The following is a 21,534-nucleotide window of genomic DNA, read 5'->3' as shown; positions in this document are numbered from 1 at the left end:
CACTGTATAGTTAGGGACGGCAATATACATAATAATGGAGACTATGTAATATCTACATGTATGTGTGTGACTATATATATATATATATATATATATATATATATATATATATGTGTGTATATAATAATGTGTAGCTTTGTCACCTTAAAAGGAGGGGGGTCCAGACACATTTCCTGCATAGGGGCCCCAAGCTGTCTGTGTCTGCCCCTGATAGCATAGTATTAACAAACTCCAACAATGTACACAGCATCAATTGTTGTGCTCAACACATCCCCTCTACAACATAAGCCTGCAGTAGGTGTCAGTGATAGACATTTCAAGGGTACAACAGGGGCCCAAGAAGAAAGGGGGCACACTTCAACCTCTAAAGCAGAAAGCAACAGCTTCTGTCACAGACAAATTATTGGACTAAAAAATATTGCCCTCTTGTGTCTGTGTCCACTCCTCGTGGGTGTACACTCAAAGGGATGACAAGACAAACAAACTACAAACAATACAAAAATAGAACACCATATATTTGACATTCTAAAAATAAATATATAGTAAGCCAGGACCCAGAAGCCACATCCAACAACAGTGGGTTACAAGCAATTTACTAATGTAGATATAAAAATATTTTACTTTTGTTTAATCTCTCAATTTTGCTGCAAAGCTTTATTTTGGCAACATTTTTTTTACTTCAATTTTGACTCTGGAGCAAATTGTAAAGATGCCGTAATTTTTTTTTTGCATTAACAAGTGTTCAATTTATAATGTGATATTATGTAGATGTAATTCTAAAACATAAAGAAAATATACTCCAATTCTGTAAGTATAAATGTATTATTGACAAACCATGCCTTAACAATACATAACATTATAGTACAAAATATACCTGCTTATGGTGTGAAGGAAATGTTAACAGCGAAAAAACAATATTCTTTTCTTTGTAGCTTAATAAGGCAAAAACAAATAAGACATTTGGATTCTCTAGCGTTTTTCCTCCTAGGAATAGTAATCTAGTAAAAGTCCTTGTGTAGTCAATATTTATAAAAGCAATTACTGCAGTCTCCTTGGTTGGATATAGAATGAGGCAAAATGCCACTTTTAAGTCTCCTTGGTGAGGATTTTATCAGTCTTTATGTGCAAGTTCCAATATTCTACCTAAGTTGATAGCTGCAGTCCAGCCAAAAGCTTGTACAGAACTGAAATCATAATTTCTGCAGCTATTTTGTGAATAAGTGAGCTACAAAAATACAAGTGCCCAAGTCTTCCTTAGGCCTCATTCAGACATCTATTTTTCATGTACTTGTTCAGTTTGTGGTTTTCATGGTTAGAGCAAGTACACATTATAATGTATGGAGTGATTCACATGTCTGTGATTATTTACAGACCATGTGTCCACAAAAGAATAACAGAAACATGTCTCTTTTTGATCCACATTACTGATCAAAATTGCCAATACAAGTCAAAGGATCCGTGAAAATCACAGAAAGCCCAGAGATGCCATGAATGTGCAGTCCGCGTACTGTGCACAATTTACACTGTGATGAATACGAGAAGCTTTGCAATTTATTTTTCCATGTGTGAAAATCACTGATGAAACACACATGGTATTGGTAAATACTGAAATACTGACCAAACACTGATGAAAGTCAGATGAAAAACACTAATGACAATCGGAAACATTTTTTTGCACACTTGAAAGATCACAGTCTAAATGAGTCCTTAGTCCATACTGTATTGTCTAGCCTAAATGCGAGTGTAATGGTTTACATCTGTCAAGCCCTGGATTAATTTACTGGACCAGTTTTTCCCAGTGAGTTCTTGTGGTTCTCTGCTTGGCACATAAGTGTGCTTTGCCTTAAACAGATAGCATGAAGAAAATCATTAACAATTTTAAACTACAAATAATGTATAATGTAGTATATATAGTGCAAATTAATTCTTTCAAGTAGTGACTAGTAATACCACAGAAAAAGATTAAATAATTTAATACTAAAGGTGTGAGCCCTATTTTTTTCTTTTCTCTAGTATACATTGTGGTGTGTGGCACCCACCAGGGCTCAGCACCCTTATTTCCAGATCCTTCCTTCAAGCCCCCTGAAGAAGTATGGATGAAACGCGCATCGGGGTGAAGGAACGAGGCTCGGATATCACACACTATGTAAGTCAGTTTTGTTCATAATTGCATATGTGAGCCTTAGCGATTTGGGCACATAGGGATCCTTCATTACATAGGGGATTAACCAATTGGTTGGATATTGTATACTTAGCACAGGATATATTGGTGCTTACTACCCCATATATAGGCTCTGGAATTTGCCATGTAATTTTTGTCGGATCTCATCTGCAAGCTCTTTTAAATAGTGTCTCCACTGCAATTTATGATTACTGTAGGTGTGTATGCTGATACTCCTTGCAATCTGTGTTCACATTGGAGGCAATTCCTTTTATGTAAATTGTTAGTGTTTTAAATTAATTTTGAATTAATAAAATTGATTAATCTTTAAATATAAATGGGCATTGTGCAGTTTGGTCATTCCTTGATTTATAAAAGTGAATAGTGACTGTTTTTGGATTTTGATAAGGTTTTAATTGCCAGCTGTGTGTCTGGTGTTCTTTCAGTTCTGCATTAACATGAGGCCTGACTAAGCAGATTGGAAGGTAGGACATTAGTGACACTAAACATTGATATTTAGGTACACCTTCACGTGGTTGTGTAACAAGGGCGACCGGGGGGATAGTTGTGGCTGAGCTATTTAAAGGCACAGTTCACCAACAGAGTCCACTGAGCAAACATTCAATGAGCACCTCCGGCCCTTTGTACATGTAATACGGGAGTGATGCAGTTTTTCCCCACAGATTACCTGGTTAGAGCAGTCCAGACGTTTTGAAGCACACCAAGGCAACTGTTGTCCAACAGGGAAAACAAATTCTTTAATGAACAATGGTGAAGAAGAAGAAGAGCATGAGTACAACACTGGTTTTCTTACTCTCTTCCTGTTACGCTCTCTAACCGCACCTGCAGCAGTCAAACATTAGAGGAATTCCACATGCCAGGATTACCCCTTCAGAAGTGAGGGCCCTTTCAGAGTCCTGGGGCCCGTGTTGAAGTCCTTAGCCCTTTTGTTCAATCCTTGGTCCTTAGCCGGGGGCAGCAGACCTCTCCCGTCCAGGGGGTCTGGCAGTGCCCCATCTGTAAAGCACATCTGCCCTGGCCAACATATCGGGGCAGTTCTGAAAAAGTAACAGCTTCCTCTCTCCTCGTGGCTGCAAGTTCAGCCCCCAACGTTACCCATTCACTGTCCCTAACTACAGTATATACAAGCAGAAGTAAACACATTAGCATTTAAAGGGATCATACACATTACATTAAGACCAGATAAACACAGCTCAACATAATACATTACATCACAGTACATAAAGTGCACAGGGGTCATACGGAAGGAGGAGAGGGCGCAACTGAGGGGACCTGCCACCCCCTTACACTTGGATGGATTTTGCACTTCATTATAACAAAAACGCTAACTACTGTAAGTACCTTACATGTTTAACATTAACAGCAATAGTGGAGTTCATGTATTCATTAGCAGCAATATATATATACAGTAAATATATATATATCTATATATATATCTATATACATATATATATATCTATATATATCTATATATATATATATATATATATACTATATATATATATATATATATATATATATATATATATATATATATATATATAAATAATTATACCAATCTCAATGTTCTGGGTGAAATGTTATTTTTAAAGTGGTTGCCCACTGCTTAACCAACTTCTTCTTAAATGCCTGAGCCCTCCAAGTAAAATAAGAAAAGCTTATACAACAAGTAGAAAAAGTGACAATTCAGCTCACCACTCATGTGGTAGAAATACCATAAAAATCCCAGGAAACTTCCAGGGTAAACAGTCTGTGGTCTGGGTGTGGTGCACAGAGTGTGCACTGACCTGGCTTCCACGTCAAAGATCTGTCAATGGTCCAAAAGCAGATGTTCTCCAGCATCAAAGGAAAGTGGTTAAAACTTAGCCGTTAATCATATAGGATAAAAAAATGCCAGAAAATGCACATATTAAAAAAGATGGTTTCCGTAATTTACCCTATGGCCTTTCGACTTGAGCTTCCTCTAAAACTCTTAAAATCCACAAAATTTTCCACAGGTCATTGCTCAAAAAATATGTACCACCTGTGGAACCATCACTCTTGCAGCGGCTACTAATTATTGTTGCTGGAAATTTGGAGTTTCAGGTGGCAAAAATTGTGGATTCTCAAGTGGTTCTCTGATCTTTACAATACTTAGTGCACAGGAATGAGTATGGTTCTGAGGAAATGATGTTGTACTGGCATCTGAGGTTAATGTCGGTAAACTAATTCGGTCCATCCATGTGGCCCATTCGGATAAACCCAGTTTCGAGGGTCCAGTGGCCCTTCTTAGAAGTGGGGTACTGTCATGAGGGTGTCACATCCCCTTGAAGATCTGAGATTAGACAGTCACATTGGGTGATGAATCGCAGTCCTCCTTATGGTTTGATTCATGTCCTAATTTAAATGAATTTCCCTTTCTTTTAGCACTGAAAGGTTAAGGGCTCTTTACATGCTGGCTGAGACCATACAGCCTGGTTGTTCTCAGCTGCAGCTGCATACCCTTTACTCCCTCTATATACACAGGCGTTGTGCATTTAGTTCATGACAGTGAAATTTTCTTCTTCCTGCGCTTTGTAATAAAGCTAAGCAGTTGAGGTTTGGAGATGGAGTTGTGGTGTTCTGTAGTTTGCTATTGTACGTGTGTGTTTATCTCCAGTTCCCTTTTCCCATTCAGTTTATTTCTCCCTGCCCCTGTCCCCATCCCTATTGTTGAGTAGTACTTTTGCATGATAGAGATTTTCTGTTATCTCTGTCTTGTCTTGGGGTCTGGTTTACCTTTCATTTCATTTCAAGAGTACTCCTGGGACAGGGATAGTTAGGGTACTGTCACACTCTGCAACTTTCCAACGATCACGACCAGCGATACGACCTGGCCGTGATCGTTGGAAAGTCATTGTGTGGTCGCTGGGGAGCTGTCACACAGACCGCTCTCCAGCGACCAACGATGCCGAAGGCCCCGGGTAACCAGGGTAAACATCGGGTTACTAAGCGCAGGGCCACGCTTAGTAACCCGTTGTTTACCCTGGTTACCATCGTAAAAGTAAAAAAAAAAAAAACCGTACATACTCACATTCCGGTGTCCGTCAGGTCCCTCGCAGTCTGCTTCCCGCTCTGACTGAGTGCCGCCGTAAAGTGAAAGCAGATCACAGCGGTGACGTCATCGCTGTGCTCTGCTTACTTTACGGCCGGGAGTCAGTCAGAGCGGGAAGCAGACTGCGAGGGACCCTGATGGACACCGGAATGTGAGTATGTACTGTTTGTTTTTTTTTTACTTTTACGATGGTAACCAGGGTAAACATCGGGTTACTAAGCGCGGCCCTGCGCTTAGTAACCCGATGTTTACCCTGGTTACAAGCGAACGCATCGTTGGATCGGTGTCACACACACCGATCCAACGATGACAGCGGGAGATCCAGTGACGAAAGAAAGTTCCAAACGATCTGCTACGACGTACGATTCTCAGCAGAGTCCCTGATCGCTGCTGCGTGTCAGACACAGCGATATCGTATGGATATCGCTGGAAGGTCACGGATCGTACCGTCGTAGCGACAAAAGTGCCACTGTGAGACAGTACCCTTAGTCTTAGCTCCAGGGACAGTTTGTGACCACTCTTCCTAACTGAAGACCGTCATAACGTGAAAGTAGACAAAGACCTGGAAAATGTTTTTATTGCCTCTCAGAAGATCCCAATAAACTTCAAAACCTGATTTGAAAGAAGGAACTGCTGTTCCCCAGTCATTGCAGCCACAGGGTCAGCTGATCCAGACTCCAGAACTCTGTGACAGCATGAGATCCAACTCACCTCTGAATCCAGACATCCCCAACCCAAGCTCCATGGAATCACAGGACCCAGTGAATAAGATCCACCATCACCTTACAGGTGGCAGAAGGAAGTATCCTTCACTTAAGAACAAAGCACTGCGGCTGACCAAAAGAACAGAGGAGATCGTGGTAAGCAATACCCCATTCCCACAGTACAGCATCCTGTGCCTCTGCTCACGTGTGGAGAGATGTGCCAGCTTTAAATCAGATGGAACATATCCCACTGGCAAAAGAGAGACCATCTCTGCCTCTAAAAAGTCCTCTCAAGTACAGAATCCCTCTAAAAGAGGACTCTCAGTTCCTCACAACCACGTGTGCCTCAGGATATGTCAAAGCTATTGATAAGCCACAGATATACCCCAACTGCAACATATTGACACAGAGGAAGAATCAGAGAACTCTTCACAAAACATGACTCCACACAAAGAATTTCCCTTTGTCGATACAAACTCTAATCCAGAAGCTCAAAACTTCTACATTGAGTTTCAGGCTTCCCTTACAGAAAGGCAGCCTAGAAATCTTTCACGTTCAGAGAAATACATTCATGAATGTTTCAAATCTACTATTCTTCAAATGAACGCAAATATCATTAGCAAATACCCATCACAGAGAAAAGTAGAATATATTTCCTTCAGACAATCTAAGATGGAAGAGCATAATTCCCTCCTAAAGAAGGAGATTAAACTGTTGAAAACAAAATTAATGTATCAATAAAATAGGAACAGGAGAAACAACTTAAAATTCAAGGGGACACCAAAAAATATCTCCCCAGCAGAGTTGTCCACATACAGCTTTGCTCAAAAGTTTACATACCCTGGCAGAATTTTTGCTTTCTTGGCCTTTTTCAGAGAATATAATTGATAACACCAAAACTTTTTCTCCAGTCATGGTTAGTAGTTGGGTGAAGCCATTTATTGTCAAACAACTGTGTTTTCTCTTTTTAAATCATAATGACAACCCAAAACATCCAAATGACCCTGATCAAAAGTTCACATACCCCATTTCTTAATACCATGTATTGCCCTCTCTAACGTCAATGACAGCTTAAAGTCTTTTGTGATCAATACAAAAAAGCGGAGAACAAACATCCATAACAACATAGTTATGTATAAAAGTATATAATGTTTATTTTATAATTACACCAATATAGTATCAATAATCACACTATAAATAAGTACTGTATGTACTATCTACACAAAGGAGGGCAGTAGAAAGGAGACATGACAATCGCCAAGTGGACAGAGGGGGAAACAGAATAAATTACATCTTTTTACATAAATATTGTAAACCCATGATTGCTATATACAGGGTCCTGCCGGTATACCCTTAGCATGGATTGCATTAGCAGTACGCACTTAATGCACCATAATAAAAATCAGGCTTACCCATTAGAGTTTGTTCAAGAGAAGTACCCCCTCCTAGCTTGGCACCCCCGGACGCGCGTTTTGCGTGGTCGCTTCCTCAACAGGAACCTCTGTCTACTTGGCGATTGTCATGTCTCCTTTCTACTGCCCTCCTTTGTGTAGATAGTACATACTGTACTTATTTATAGTGCGATTATTGATACTATATTGGTGTAATTATAAAATAAACATTATATACTTTTAAACATAACTATGTTGTTATGGATGTTTGTGCTCCGCTTTTTTGTATTGATCCTTGCTTGGAGCTGTCCTGTTGTGTTGGCACCCATTGGGTGCTTGGGGAGAGCTAGTGCGACCTGCTCTCTGTTATCATCTACTTTGGTGCTTCATGATTTTGCTATTAATTAAAGTCTTTTGTGGTAGTTGTGGATGAGGTTCTTTATTTTCTCAGGTGATAAAGCTGCCCATTCTTCTTGGCAAAAAAACTCCAGTTCCTGTAAATTCCTGGTCTGTCTCGCATGAACTGGGCGATTGAAATCTCCCCAGAGTGGCTCAATGATATTGAGGTCAGGAGAATAAGATGACCACTTCAGAATCTTCACTTTGTTTTGTTGTAGCCAATGACAGGTAGACTTGGCCTTGTGCTTTGGATCGTTGTCATGTTGGAACGTCCAAGTATGTCCCATATGCAGTTTCTAGGCTGATGAGTGCAAATTTTCCTCCAGTATTTGCTGATAACTTGCTGCATTTATCTTTCCTTCAACTTTGACCAAGTTTCCTGTGCCTTTGTATCTCACACATTCCCAAAACATCAGCGATCCACCTCCATGCTTCACAGTAGGAATGGTAATCCTTTTATCATAGGCCTTGTTGACCTCTCTCCAAATGTAACATTTATGGTTGTGGCCAAAGAGTTTAATTTTGGTCTCATCACTCCAAATTACCTTGATCCAGAAGTTTCAAGACTTGTCTCTGTGCTGTATTGCATATTCTAGGTGAAATACTTTGTGGCATTTACGCAGTACTGGCTTTCTTTTGGCTACTCGACCATTCAGCCCATTTTTTTTCAAGTGATTCCTTATTGTGCATCTTGAAACAGCCACACCACTAGTTTTCAGAGAATCCTGTATTTCAACTGATGTTATTTGTTGGTTTTTCTTTGCATCCTGAACAATTTACCTGGCAGTTGTGGACAACAGTTTTGTTGGTCTACCTGACGGTGTCTGTACCCTCAGATACCCCTGACACCGTCACTGTCAGGGTACTGACACCGGGACAAATACTTATGTATGATGTTGAGCTATGGGCATTAGCATATGCACCTCTTTGCACTGGGTACTTTACATCTAACAGTATATTAAAATATTGCAAATTGGTTATTAAAACAATGATTTATTGCTCTGGGTACCTTTATAAAGTACTGTTTGCTGATTACCAAAATTGATGAGGTGTAGTGCGGCATGAATTATATATGTCCCATTTCTCATAGTCCCTGGTCTTTGTTTTACCCTCAGTAATTATGTGAAATTCTCTTGTTTTATTTTAACCCCTTAAGCCCCGAGGGTGGTTTGCACGTTAATGACCGGGCCAATTTTTACAATTCTGACCACTGTCCCTTTATGAGGTTATAACTCTGGAACACTTCAACGGATCTTGGCGATTCTGACAGTGTTTACTCAGGACTTATCGTACTTCATGATAGTGGTAAAATTTATTCGATATAACTTGCGTTTATTTGTGAAAAAAATGGAAATTTGGCGAAAATTTTGAAAATTTCGCAATTTACCAACTTTGAATTTTTATGCCCTTAAATCACAGAGATAAGTCAAACAAAATACTTAATAAGTAACATTTTCCACATGTCTACTTTACATCAGAACAACTTTGGAACCAACATTTTTTTTTGTTAGGGAGTTATAAGGGTTAAAAGTTGACCAGCAATTTCTCATTTTTACACCACCATTTTATTTTAGGGACCACTGTTATGGTCTGGTGATTAAGGAGCGACATGCGACTAGCTCTGAGCAGGTGGTAACTATACCGACCGTAGTTCCTAATCTTAACACAGACACTAGCAGTAGCTGTGGGATGTTCCTGCCACTCCCTGGACACCTTGTCACAGCCGGAGAACTAGCTACCCCTAAAGGTAGAAACAGGAAAGCTATCTTGCCTCAGAGAAAATCCCCAAAGGATAGGACAGCCCCCCACAAATAATGACTGTGAGAGGAGAAGGAAATGACATACATAGTATGAAACAAGATTTAGCACAGGAGGCCACTACTAGCTAGACAGAATTAGTACAGAAAAGAAAACTGTGCGGTCAGTAATAAAAACTAGAAAAAGTCCACCGCAGAGAAATGCAAAAATCTCCACACCTGACTAAAGTTGTGGAGGGCAAACTCTGCTGCCCAGAGCTTCCAGCTTAGCTAAATAGATCCATACTGATAAGCTGGACAAATGAGCAAAACATAGAAAATGCCAAACAACAAAGTCCACAACAAGTGAACTGCAAAAAGACAAGCAAGGACTTAGCTTTGCAGAAATGGTCAGAGTGGCAGGGAAATCCTCAGAGAGCCATGACTCCAAGCTCAACCATTGACAACTGGCATTGAATTAGGGATAAGGCCAGACTAATATAGCCGAGCCAGAAAGACGATCAGTGAGAACAGCTGCTGATGCAAAATCCAAGAAGCAGCCATACCACTCAAAACCACAGGAGGGAGCCCAAGAGCAGAACTCACAAAAATGCTACTTATAACCACCGGAGGGAGCCCAAGAGCGGAACTCACAACAGTACCCCCCCTTGAGGAGGGGTCACCAAACCCTCACCAGAGCCCCCAGGCTGATCAGGACGAGCCAAATGGAAAACACGAACCTAATCGGCGGCATGGACATCGGAGGCAACCACCCAAGAGTTATCCTCCTGGCTATAACCCTTCCACTTGACAAGATACTGAAGCCTCCGCCTCGAAAAACGAGAATCCAAAATTTTCTCAACCACATATTCCAACTCCCCCTCAACCAACACCGGGGCAGGAGGATCAACAGATGGAACAACGGGTACCAAATATCTCCGCAACAAAGATCTATGGAAAACATTGTGGATGGCAAAAGAGGCTGGAAGGGCCAAACGAAAAGACACTGGATTGATAATCTCAGAAATCTTATAAGGACCAATAAACCGAGGCTTGAACTTAGGCGAAGAAACCTTCATAGGAACATGATGAGAGGATAACCAGACCAAATCCCTCACACGAAGCCGAGGACCAACACACCGACGACGGTTAGCAAAACGCTGAGCCTTTTCCTGGGACAATGTCAAATTGTCTACCACAAGAGTCCAAATCTGCTGCAACCTGTTCATCACAGAATCCACACCAGGACAATCAGAAGGCTCAACCTGCCTGGAAGAAAAATGAGGATGGAAACCAAAATTACAAAAGAAAGTCGAAACCAAAGTAGCCGAACTGGCCCGATTATTAAGGGCAAACTCGGCCAACGGCAAAAAAGCCACCCAATCATCCTGATCAGCAGACACAAAGGATCTCAAATAGGTTTCCAAGGTTTGATTAGTTCGCTCAGTTTGGCCATTTGTCTGAGGATGGAACGCCGAAGAAAAATACAAATTAATACCCATCTTAGCACAAAAGGCCCGCCAAAACCTGGAAACAAACTGGGAACCTCTGTCAGACACAATATTCTCTGGAATGCCATGCAAAAGAACCACATGCTGAAAAAATAATGGAACCAAATCAGAGGAGGAAGGCAATTTAGGCAAAGGTACCAAATGGACCATTTTAGAGAACCGGTCACAAACCACCCAGATAACAGACATCCTCTGGGACACAGGAAGATCCGAAATAAAATCCATGGAAATATGCGTCCAAGCCTCTCCGGGACAGGCAAAGGCAAAAGCAACCCACTAGCGCGGGAACAGAAAGGCTTAGCCCGGGCACAAGTCCCACAGGACTGCACAAAAGAACGCACATCCCGCGACAAGGAAGGCCACCAAAAGGACCTAGCAACCAAATCTCTGGTACCAAAAATCCCAGGATGACCGGCCAACACAGAACAATGGACCTCAGAAATTACCTTACTTGTCCATCTATCAGGAACAAACAGCTTCCCCACAGGACAGCGGTCAGGTTTATCAGCCTGAAATTCCTGATGCGCCCGCCGCAAATCAGGGGAGATGGCAGACAGAATCACCCCTTCCCTAAGAATGCCAACCGGCTCAAGGACTCCAGGAGAATCAGGCAAAAAACTCCTAGAGAGGGCATCCGCCTTAACATTCTTAGATCCTGGAAGATATGAGACCACAAAATCAAAACGGGAGAAAAACAGGGACCACCGAGCCTGTCTAGTGTTCAGCCGCTTGGCCGACTCGAGGTAAATCAGATTCTTATGATCGGTCAAGACCACAATGCGGTGCTTGGCTCCCTCAAGCCAATGTCGCCATTCCTCAAATGCCCACTTCATAGCCAACAACTCCCGATTGCCGACATCATAATTGCGTTCCGCAGGCGAAAACTTTTGAGAAAAGAAGGCACATGGCTTCATCAAGGAACCATCAGAATTCTTCTGTGACAAAACGGCCCCTGCCCCAATCTCAGAAGCGTCAACCTCAACCTGAAAAGGAAGAGAAACATCCGGCTGACGCAAGACAGGGGCAGAAGTAAATCGGCATTTAAGCTCCTGAAAGGCCTCAACAGCCTCAGAGGACCAATTAGTCACATCAGCGCCTTTCTTCATCAAATCGGTCAGGGGTTTAACCACACTAGAGAAGTTGGCAATGAAATGGCGATAAAAATTAGCAAAGCCCAAAAATTTCTGAAGGCTCTTCACAGATGTGGGTTGAATCCAGTCATGAATGGCTTGGACCTTAACAGGATCCATTTCTATAGACGAAGGAGAAAAAATAAACCCCAAAAAAGAGACCTTCTGAACTCCAAATAGGTACTTAGACCCCTTCACAAATAGAGCATTATCACGAAGGATCTGGAATACCATCCTGACCTGCTTCACATGAGACTCCCAATCATTGGAAAAAATCAAAATATCATCCAAATACACAATCAAGAATTTGTCAAGATAATTGCGGAAAATATCATGCATAAAGGACTGAAATACAGAAGGAGCATTAGAAAGCCCGAAAGGCATCACCAGGTATTCAAAATGGCCTTCGGGCGTATTAAATGCAGTTTTCCATTCGTCACCCTGTTTAATACGAACAAGATTATATGCCCCTCGAAGGTCAACCTTGGTAAAACAACTAGCCCCCTTAATCCGAGCAAACAAATCAGAGAGCAAAGGTAAAGGGTATTGGAATTTGACCGTGATCTTATTAAGAAGACGATAATCAATACAGGGTCTCAAGGAGCCATCCTTCTTGGCAACAAAAAGAATCCCGCTCCCAATGGTGACAAAGACGGCTGAATATGCCCCTTCTCTAAAGACTCCTTTACATAGCTCCGCATGGCTGCATGCTCTGGCACAGACAGATTGAAAAGTCGGCCCTTAGGGAACTTACAGCCAGGAATCAAGTCAATAGCACAATCACAGTCCCTATGTGGAGGAAGGGAACTGGACTTGGGCTCATCAAATACATCCTGGAAATCTGACAAAAATTCAGGAACATCAGAAGAGGGGGAAGAGGAAATTGACATTAAAGGAACGTCACTATGTACCCCTTGACAACCCCAACTAGTCACAGACATTGATTTCCAATCCAGCACTGGATTGTGTACTTGTAACCATGGAAAACCCAGTGCAACAACATCATGTACATTATGCAACACCAGAAAACGACAATCTTCCTGATGTGGTGGAGCCATGCACATAGTCAGCTGAGTCCAATTCTGAGTTTTGTTCTTGGCCAACGGTGTAGCATCAATACCCCTTAAGGGTATGGGACTCTGCAAAGGCTGCAAAGAAAAACCACAGCGCCTAGCGAATTCTAAGTCCATTAAGTTCAGAGCAGCGCCCGAATCCACAAATGCCATGACAGAAAAAGATGACAATGAGCAAATCAGGGTCACAGACAGGAGAAACTTAGGCTGCACAGTACTAATGGTAACAGATCTAGCGACCCTTTTAATACGCTTAGGGCAATCAGAAATAACATGAGCAGAATCCCCACAGTAAAAACACAGCACCACTTTGCGTTTGCGCAGGCGCCGATCAATCTGAATGGCCAGAGACATAGACTCGCTCAAACCAACAGGCGTGGGGAACCCCACCATAACATCCTTAAGGGCTTCAGAAAGACCCTTTCTGAAAATTGCTGCCAGAGCATCCTCATTCCATTTAGTGAGCACAGACCATTTTCTAAATTTCTGGCAGTATAATTCTGCCGCTTCCTGACCCTGACACAGGGCCAACAGTGTTTTCTCAGCATGCTCTACAGAGTTAGGTTCGTCATACAATAATCCGAGCGATTGAAAAAATGCATCTACATTAAGCAATGCCGGATCCCCTGACTCAAGGGAGAATGCCCAGTCCTGAGGGTCACCACGCAGCAGAGAAATAACTATTTTTACTTGCTGAATGGGGTCACCAGAGGAACGGGGTTTCAGAGCAAAAAACATTTTGCAGTTATTTTTAAAGTTCAAAAACTTAGTTCTATCCCCGTAAAACAAATCCGGAGTAGGAATTCTAGGCTCTAAGGCCGGAGTCTGAACAACATAATCTTGAATACTCTGTACTCTTGCAGCATGCTGATCCACACGAGAAAACAACCCCTGAACATCCATGCCTGCATCCAAATCCTGAATCACCCAGAGATTAAGAGGAAGGAAAAAGACAAAACAGACTAAAGAAAAAAAAAATGGCTCAGAACTCTTTTTCTTTTCCTTCTTTTGAGATGCATTCAGCTCATTTTTGGCCAGTTGTACTGTTATGGTCTGGTGATTAAGGAGCGACATGCGACTAGCTCTGAGCAGGTGGTAACTATACCGACCGCAGTTCCTAATCTTAACACAGACACTAGCAGTAGCCGTGGGATGTTCCTGTCACTCCCTGGACACCTCGTCACAGCCGGAGATCTAGCTACCCCTAAAGGTAGAAGCAGGAAAGCTATCTTGCCTCAGAGAAAATCCCCAAAGGATAGGACAGCCCCCAACAAATAATGACTGTGAGAGGAGAAGGAAATGACATACGTAGTATGAAACAAGATTTAGCAAAGGAGGCCACTACTAGCTAGACAGAATTAGTACAGAAAAGAAAACTGTGCGGTCAGTAATAAAAACTTGAAAAAGTCCACCGCAGAGAAATGCAAAAATCTCCACACCTGACTAAAGTTGTGGAGGGCAAACTCTGCTGCCCAGAGCTTCCAGCTTAGCTAAATAGATCCATACTGATAAGCTGGACAAATGAGCAAAACATAGAAAATGCCAAACAACAAAGTCCACAACAAGTGAACTGCAAAAAGACAAGCAAGGACTTAGCTTTGCTGAAATGGTCAGAGTGGCAGGGAAATCCTCAGAGAGCCATGACTCCAAGCTCAACCATTGACAACTGGCATTGAATTAGGGATAAGGCCAGACTAATATAGCCGAGCCAGAAAGACGATCAGTGAAAACAGCTGCTGATGCAAAATCCAAGAAGCAGCCATACCACTCAAAACCACAGGAGGGAGCCCAAGAGCAGAACTCACAAAAATGCTACTTATAACCACCGGAGAGAGCCCAAGAGCGGAACTCACAACAGACCACATCTCATTTGAAGTCATTTTGAGGCATCTATTTGATAGAAAATAACCAAGTGTGACACCATTCTAAAAACTGCACCCCTTAAGGTGCTCAAAACCACATTCAAGAAGTTTATTAACCCTTCAGGTGTTTCACAGGAATTTTCGGAATGTTTAAATAAAAATGAACATTTAACTTTTTTTCACACAAAATTTATTTCAGCTCCAATTTGTTTTATTTTACCAAGGGTAACAGGAGAAAATGGACCCCAAAAGTTGTTGTACAATTTGTCCTGAGTATGCTGATACCCCATATGTGGGGGTAAACCACTGTTTGGGCGCATGGCAGAGCTCGGAAGGAAAGGAGCGCCATTTTACTTTTCAATGCAAAATTGACTGGAATTGAGATGGGATGCCATGTTGCGTTTGGAGAGCCCCTGATGTGCTTAAACATTGAAACCCCCCACAATTGACACCATTTTGGAAAGTAGACCCCCTAAGGAACTTATCGAGATGTGTGGTGAGCACTTTGACCCACCAAGTGCTTCACAGAAGTTTATAATGCAGAGCCGTAAAAATAAAAAATCATATTTTTTCACAAAAATGATCTTTTCGCCCCCAATTTTTTTTTTCCAAGGGTAAGAGAAGAAATTGGCCCCCCAAAATTGTGCAATTTGTTCTGAGTACGCTGATACCCCATATGTTGGGGTAAACCCCTGTTTGGGCGCACGGGAGAGCTCGGAAGGGAAGGAGCACTGTTTTACTTTTTCAACGCAGAATTGGCTGGAATTGAGATCTGACGCCAAGTCGCGTTTGGAGAGCCCCTGATGTGCCTGAACAGTGGAACCTCCCCAATTCTACCTGAAACCCCAATCCAAACACACCCCTAACCCTAATCCCAACGGTAACCCTAACCACACCCCTAACCCTGACACAACCCTAACTCTAATCCCAACCCTAATCCCAACCGTAAATGTAATCCAAACCCTAACCCTAAATTTAGCCCCAACCCTAACCCTAACTTTAGCCCCAACCCTAACCCTAACTTTAGCCCAACCCTAACTTTAGCCCCAACCCTAACCCTAACTTTAGCCCCAACACTAACCCTAACTTTAGCCCCAACCCTAACCCTAACTTTAGCTCCAACCCTAGCCCCAACCCTAACCCAAGCCCTAACCCTAGCCCTAACCCTAACCCTAGCCCTAACCCTAACCCTAACCATAACCCTAACCCTAGCCCTAATCCTAATGGGAAAATGGAAATAAATACATTTTTTTTAATTTTATTATTTTTCCCTAATTAAGGGGGTGATGAAGGGGGGGGTTTGATTTACTTTTAAAGTGTTTTTTATATCGGATTTTTATGATTGGCAGCTGTCACACACTAAAAGACGCTTTTTATAGCAAAAAAGTTTTTGCGTCTCCACATTTTGAGACCTATAATTTTTCCATATTTTGGTCCACAGAGTCATGTGAGGTCTCGTTTTTTGCGGGACGAGTTGACATTTTTATTGGTAACATTTTCAGACATGTGACAGTTTTTGATCGCTTTTTATTCCGATTTTTGTGAGGCAGTATGACTAAAAACCAGCTATTCATGAATTTCTTTTGGGGGGGGCGTTTATACTGTTCCATGTTTGGTAAAATTGATAAAGCAGTTTTATTCATTGGGTCAGTACGATTACAGCGATATCTCATTTATATCTTTTTTTATGTTTTGGTGCTTTTATACGATAAAAGCTATTTTATAGAAAAAATAATTATTTTGGCATCGCTTTATTCTGAGGACTATAACTTTTTTATTTTTTTGCTTATGATGCTGTATCGCAGCTCATTTTTTGCGGGACAAGATGACGTTTCAGCGGTACCATGGTTATTTATATCCGTTTTTTTTGATCGCGTGTTATTCCACTTTTTGTTCAGCGGTATGATAATAAAGCGTTGTTTTTTGGCTCGTTTTTTTTTTTTTTCTTACGGTGTTCACTGAAGGGGTTAACTAGTGGGACAGTTTTATAGGTTGGGTCGTTACGGACGCGGCGATACTAAATATGTGTACTTTTATTGTTTTTTTTATTATTTAGATAAAGAAATGTATTTATGTGAATAATATATATATATTTTTTTTACACATGTGGAATTTTTTTTTTTTTACTTTTTTACTTTGTCCCAGGGGGGGACATCACAGATCGCTTATCTGACAGTTTGCACAGCACTCTGTCAGATCAGCGATCTGACTTAGAGCACTGCAGGCTTACCAGCGCCTGCTCTGGACCCGGAAGTAGTCCCTGCAGGACCCGGATGCAGCCCCGCGGCCATCGCGTTGCTCCAGGGGTCTCAGGGAAGCCCGCAGGGAGCCCCCTCCCTGCACGATGCTTCCCTATACTGCCGGAACACTGCGATCATGTTTAATCGCAGTGTGCCGGGGGTTAATGTGCTGGGGGCTGATGTGACCGCCTCTGGCACATAGTGCCAGATGTCAGCTGCGATAGTCAGCTGACACCCGGCCGCGATCCCCCCCGTGAGCGCGGCCGATCGCTATGACGTACTATCCCGTCGGTGGGAATTAAGACCCACCCCACCTCGACGGGATAGTGCGTCATATGGGATTAAGGGGTTAATAAGTGTACATGTGAAATAAATTATTTAATTTTAGTAGTACGTTGATCTGTTTTTGCCTCTTTTTTCCTCTGTGATACACATGGTGGATATGGTTAGTAATAAGTATTTGGAGGTTACAATTACATGGTTGGATTTTTGATATGTATAACACTAACCATGAGTGGAGAAAAAGTTTTGGTGTTATCATTCATATTCTCTGAAAAAAGGCTAAGAATGCAAAGATTCTGCTGGGGTATGTAAACATTTCAGCACAGATATTATATATTTATACAGACTAAGGGACCTTTTTAAAAGCTTAGGAAGCCTTTGCAGGTGTTTTTTGTTAATCATTCTAAATTACTGAGATAATGACTATTTTGTAATGACTCTATATAATATATGAGTTTCACTTTTTGTTTTGAAGAACTGAAATAAATTAACTTTTTGATGATATCCTAATTTTGCCAGAAGCAGCTGTGAATATATATATATATATATATATATATATATATATATATATATATATATATATATATATATATGTGTGTGTGTGTGTATATATATATATATATGTGGTATATGTATATATATATATATATATATATATATATATATATATATATATACACAGTGTATATATATATATACACAGTGTATATATATATACAAACGTACATATATATATATATATATATATATATATATATATATATATATATATATATATATACACATATACAATACAGACCAAAAGTTTGGAAACACCTTCTCATTTAAAGATTTTTCTGTATTTTCATGACTATTAAAATTGTGCATTCACACTGAAGGCATCAAAACTATGAATTAACACATGTGTAATTATATACTTAACAAAAAAGTGTGAAACAACTGAAAATATGTCTTATATTCTAGTTTCTTCAAAGTATCCACCTTTTGCTTTGATGATTGCTTTGCACACTCTTGGCATTCTCTTGATGAGCTTCGAGAGGTAGTCACCGGGAATGGTTTTCACTTCACAGGTGTGCCCTGTCAGGTTTAATAAGTGTGATTTCTTGCCTTATAAATGGGGTTGAGACCATCAGTTGTGTTGTGCAGAAGTCTGGTGGATAAACAGCTGATAGTCCTACTGAATAGACTGTTAGAATTTTTATTATGGCAAGAAAAAAGCAGCTAAGCAAAGAAAAACAAGTGGCCATCATTACTTTAAGAAATGAAGGTCAGTCAGTCCGAAAAATTGGGAAAACTTTGAAAGTGTCCCCAAGTGCAGTTGCAAAAACCATCAAGTGCTACAAAGAAACTGGCTAACATGAGGACTGCCCTAGGAAAGGAAGACCAAGAGTCACCTCTGCTTCCGAGGATAAGTTTATTCGAGTCACCAGCCTCAGAAATTGCAGGTTAAAAGCAGCTCAGATTAGAGACCAGGTCAATGCAGAGTTCTAGCAGCAGACACATCTCTACAAGAACTGTTAAGAGGAGACTTTGTGCAGCAGACCTTCATGGTAAAATAGCCGCTAGGAAACCACTGCTAAGGACAGGCAACAAGCAGAAGAGACTTGTTTGTGCTAAAGAACACAAAGAATGGACATTAGACCAGTGGAAATCTTTGCTTTGGTCAGATGAGTCCAAATTTGAGATCTTTGGTTCCAACGACCGTGTCTTTGTGCGACGCAGAAAAGGTGAACAGATGGACTCTACATGCCTGGTTCCCACCGTGAAGCATGGAGGAGGAGGTGTGATGGTGTGGGGGTGCTTTTCTGGTGACACTGTTGAGTTTTTATTCAAAATCGAAGGCATACTGAACCAGCATGGCTACTACAGCATCTAGCAGCGGCATTCTATTCCATCCAAATTGCATTTAGTTGGACAATCTTTTATTATTCAACAGGACTATGACCTCAAACACACTTCCAGGCTGTGTAAAGGCTATTTGACCAAGAAGGAGAGTGAATGGGTACTACGCCAGATGACCTGGCCTCACAGTCACCAGACCTGAACCCAATCGAGATCGTTTTGGGTGAGCTGGACCGCAGAGTGAAGGCAAAAGGGCCAACAAGTGCTAAGCATCTCTGAGAACTCCTTCAAGATAGTTGGAAGACCATTCCCGGTGACTACCTCTTGAAGCTCATCAAGAGAATGCCAAGAGTGGGCAAAGCAGTCATCAAAGCAAAATTGGCTACTTTGAAGAACCTAGAATTTAAGACATAATTTCAGTTGTTTCACACTTGTTTGATAAGAATATAATTCCACACGTGTTAATTCATAGTTTTGATGCCTTCCGTGTGAATGTACAATTTTCATATTCATGAAAATACAGAAAAATCTTTGAATGAGAAGGTGTGTCCAAACTTTTGGTCTGTACTGTATGTTGCCATCCCTTATTACACAGTGCCCTGTCTCTTGCCATGTACAGCACCGTCAATTACACATTAACATATCTTGTTAATTATATAATGCAATTATGGATGATGGAGCATGGAAAGCTTCTTTTCTAATAGAGGAGCTGATGGACTGGTCGTCTGGTCACTGGCTGCTCTGTCAGCAGTCGTTGAGAGGGGACTATGTAATTAAAGAGAGCACTGTGAATAAAGAAATAACAAGAATACACTATGTAAGAGATAGTACTGTACATAACAGCTGAGGAAGCTATATAGTAAGGATCCACACCATATAGAACCATAGAGGATTGTACATAATATGGGATGGTGTTATACATAATAAAAAAGGAAACTGTGTAACTAAGGATGGTGTTATACATAATAAGTGAGTACACTATATAGTAAGGGACTCTGCTATACATAATAACGCTACTTTCCTGTTTCTGTTGTGAGGGGTTGACCCACTTAGCTGCTTTTTCAGGTAAACACAGGAACACTTTGGTAGTGAAACACCTGCTGGTTTATTAAAGTTGCATAGACCAAGAAAAACAAAAGTAGAGCCTTCTTGGCTTAACGGGAAACAAAACAAACATAGTTCAGCACAGTCCTTTTCTCTGCAGGTTTCACCTGCAGACGTCTGGCAATGTTCTCTGCTCCTCCTGAAGCCACGTGTGAGTGCTTCCTCTCCCACTACACCACCCAGACTATCTCTCATGTCCAGTTATTTAACCAGGACAATATGATGATTACATGATCATGACATCATTGCAGGTCCTGCATATACACAAGTCGGTGTCAGCTCTGCAGGAGGGTATACGGTGAGCACCCTCCCGCTCAATGGGTGGTCACTAAACTTTCTGACATCCGACATACTATCCCGTAGATGTGGGCTGGGCCCATCTGACTATGGACGGGATAGTACATCGAGGCCAATCGGCTGCACACACGGGTGGTGTGCGGCCGATCGGGGCCGGGTGTCAGCTGATTCTCACAGCTGACATCTGGCACTAAGTGTCAGGAGTGGACATGGACCTCTCCCGGCACCTTAACCCCCAGAATACTGCGATCAAACATGATTGCAGTGATCCAGAGCTGGCACTGGGGCTGACAGCCCCTCTGCCTTTGGATTGGATCCAGATCGCTGCCATGGAGACCTGATGTCATCATGACAACATACGGGTCTCCAGAGCTGAGAGACTTCCTGTCATGCGCTGTGCATATGTCAGGAAGTCTCTAAGGTCAGTGTGCAAGATGTGCAGTGCTGACAGCTTCTATAGCATGCAGATCTGCATGCTATAGAAGCGATCAGCCTGCAAAAAATGAGTGTCCCATAGTGGGACACAGTGTAAAAGTAAGAATTAATTTAAAAAAGTAAAATAATTGTAAAAATATTTTAAAAATTAATAAAAAATATAGTAAAAAAAAAATCAATATTTATTATATCACTAAATAAATATTTAAATGAAAAAAAAAATCTAAGCAATAAAGTGCACATATTTGGTTTCCCGGCATCCGTAACGACCCA

The sequence above is a fragment of the Ranitomeya variabilis genome, chromosome 1 (assembly GCF_051348905.1).
Source record: "Ranitomeya variabilis isolate aRanVar5 chromosome 1, aRanVar5.hap1, whole genome shotgun sequence".
In the NCBI taxonomy this organism is placed as follows: domain Eukaryota; kingdom Metazoa; phylum Chordata; class Amphibia; order Anura; family Dendrobatidae; genus Ranitomeya; species Ranitomeya variabilis.
This window is presented reverse-complemented; position numbering follows the sequence as displayed.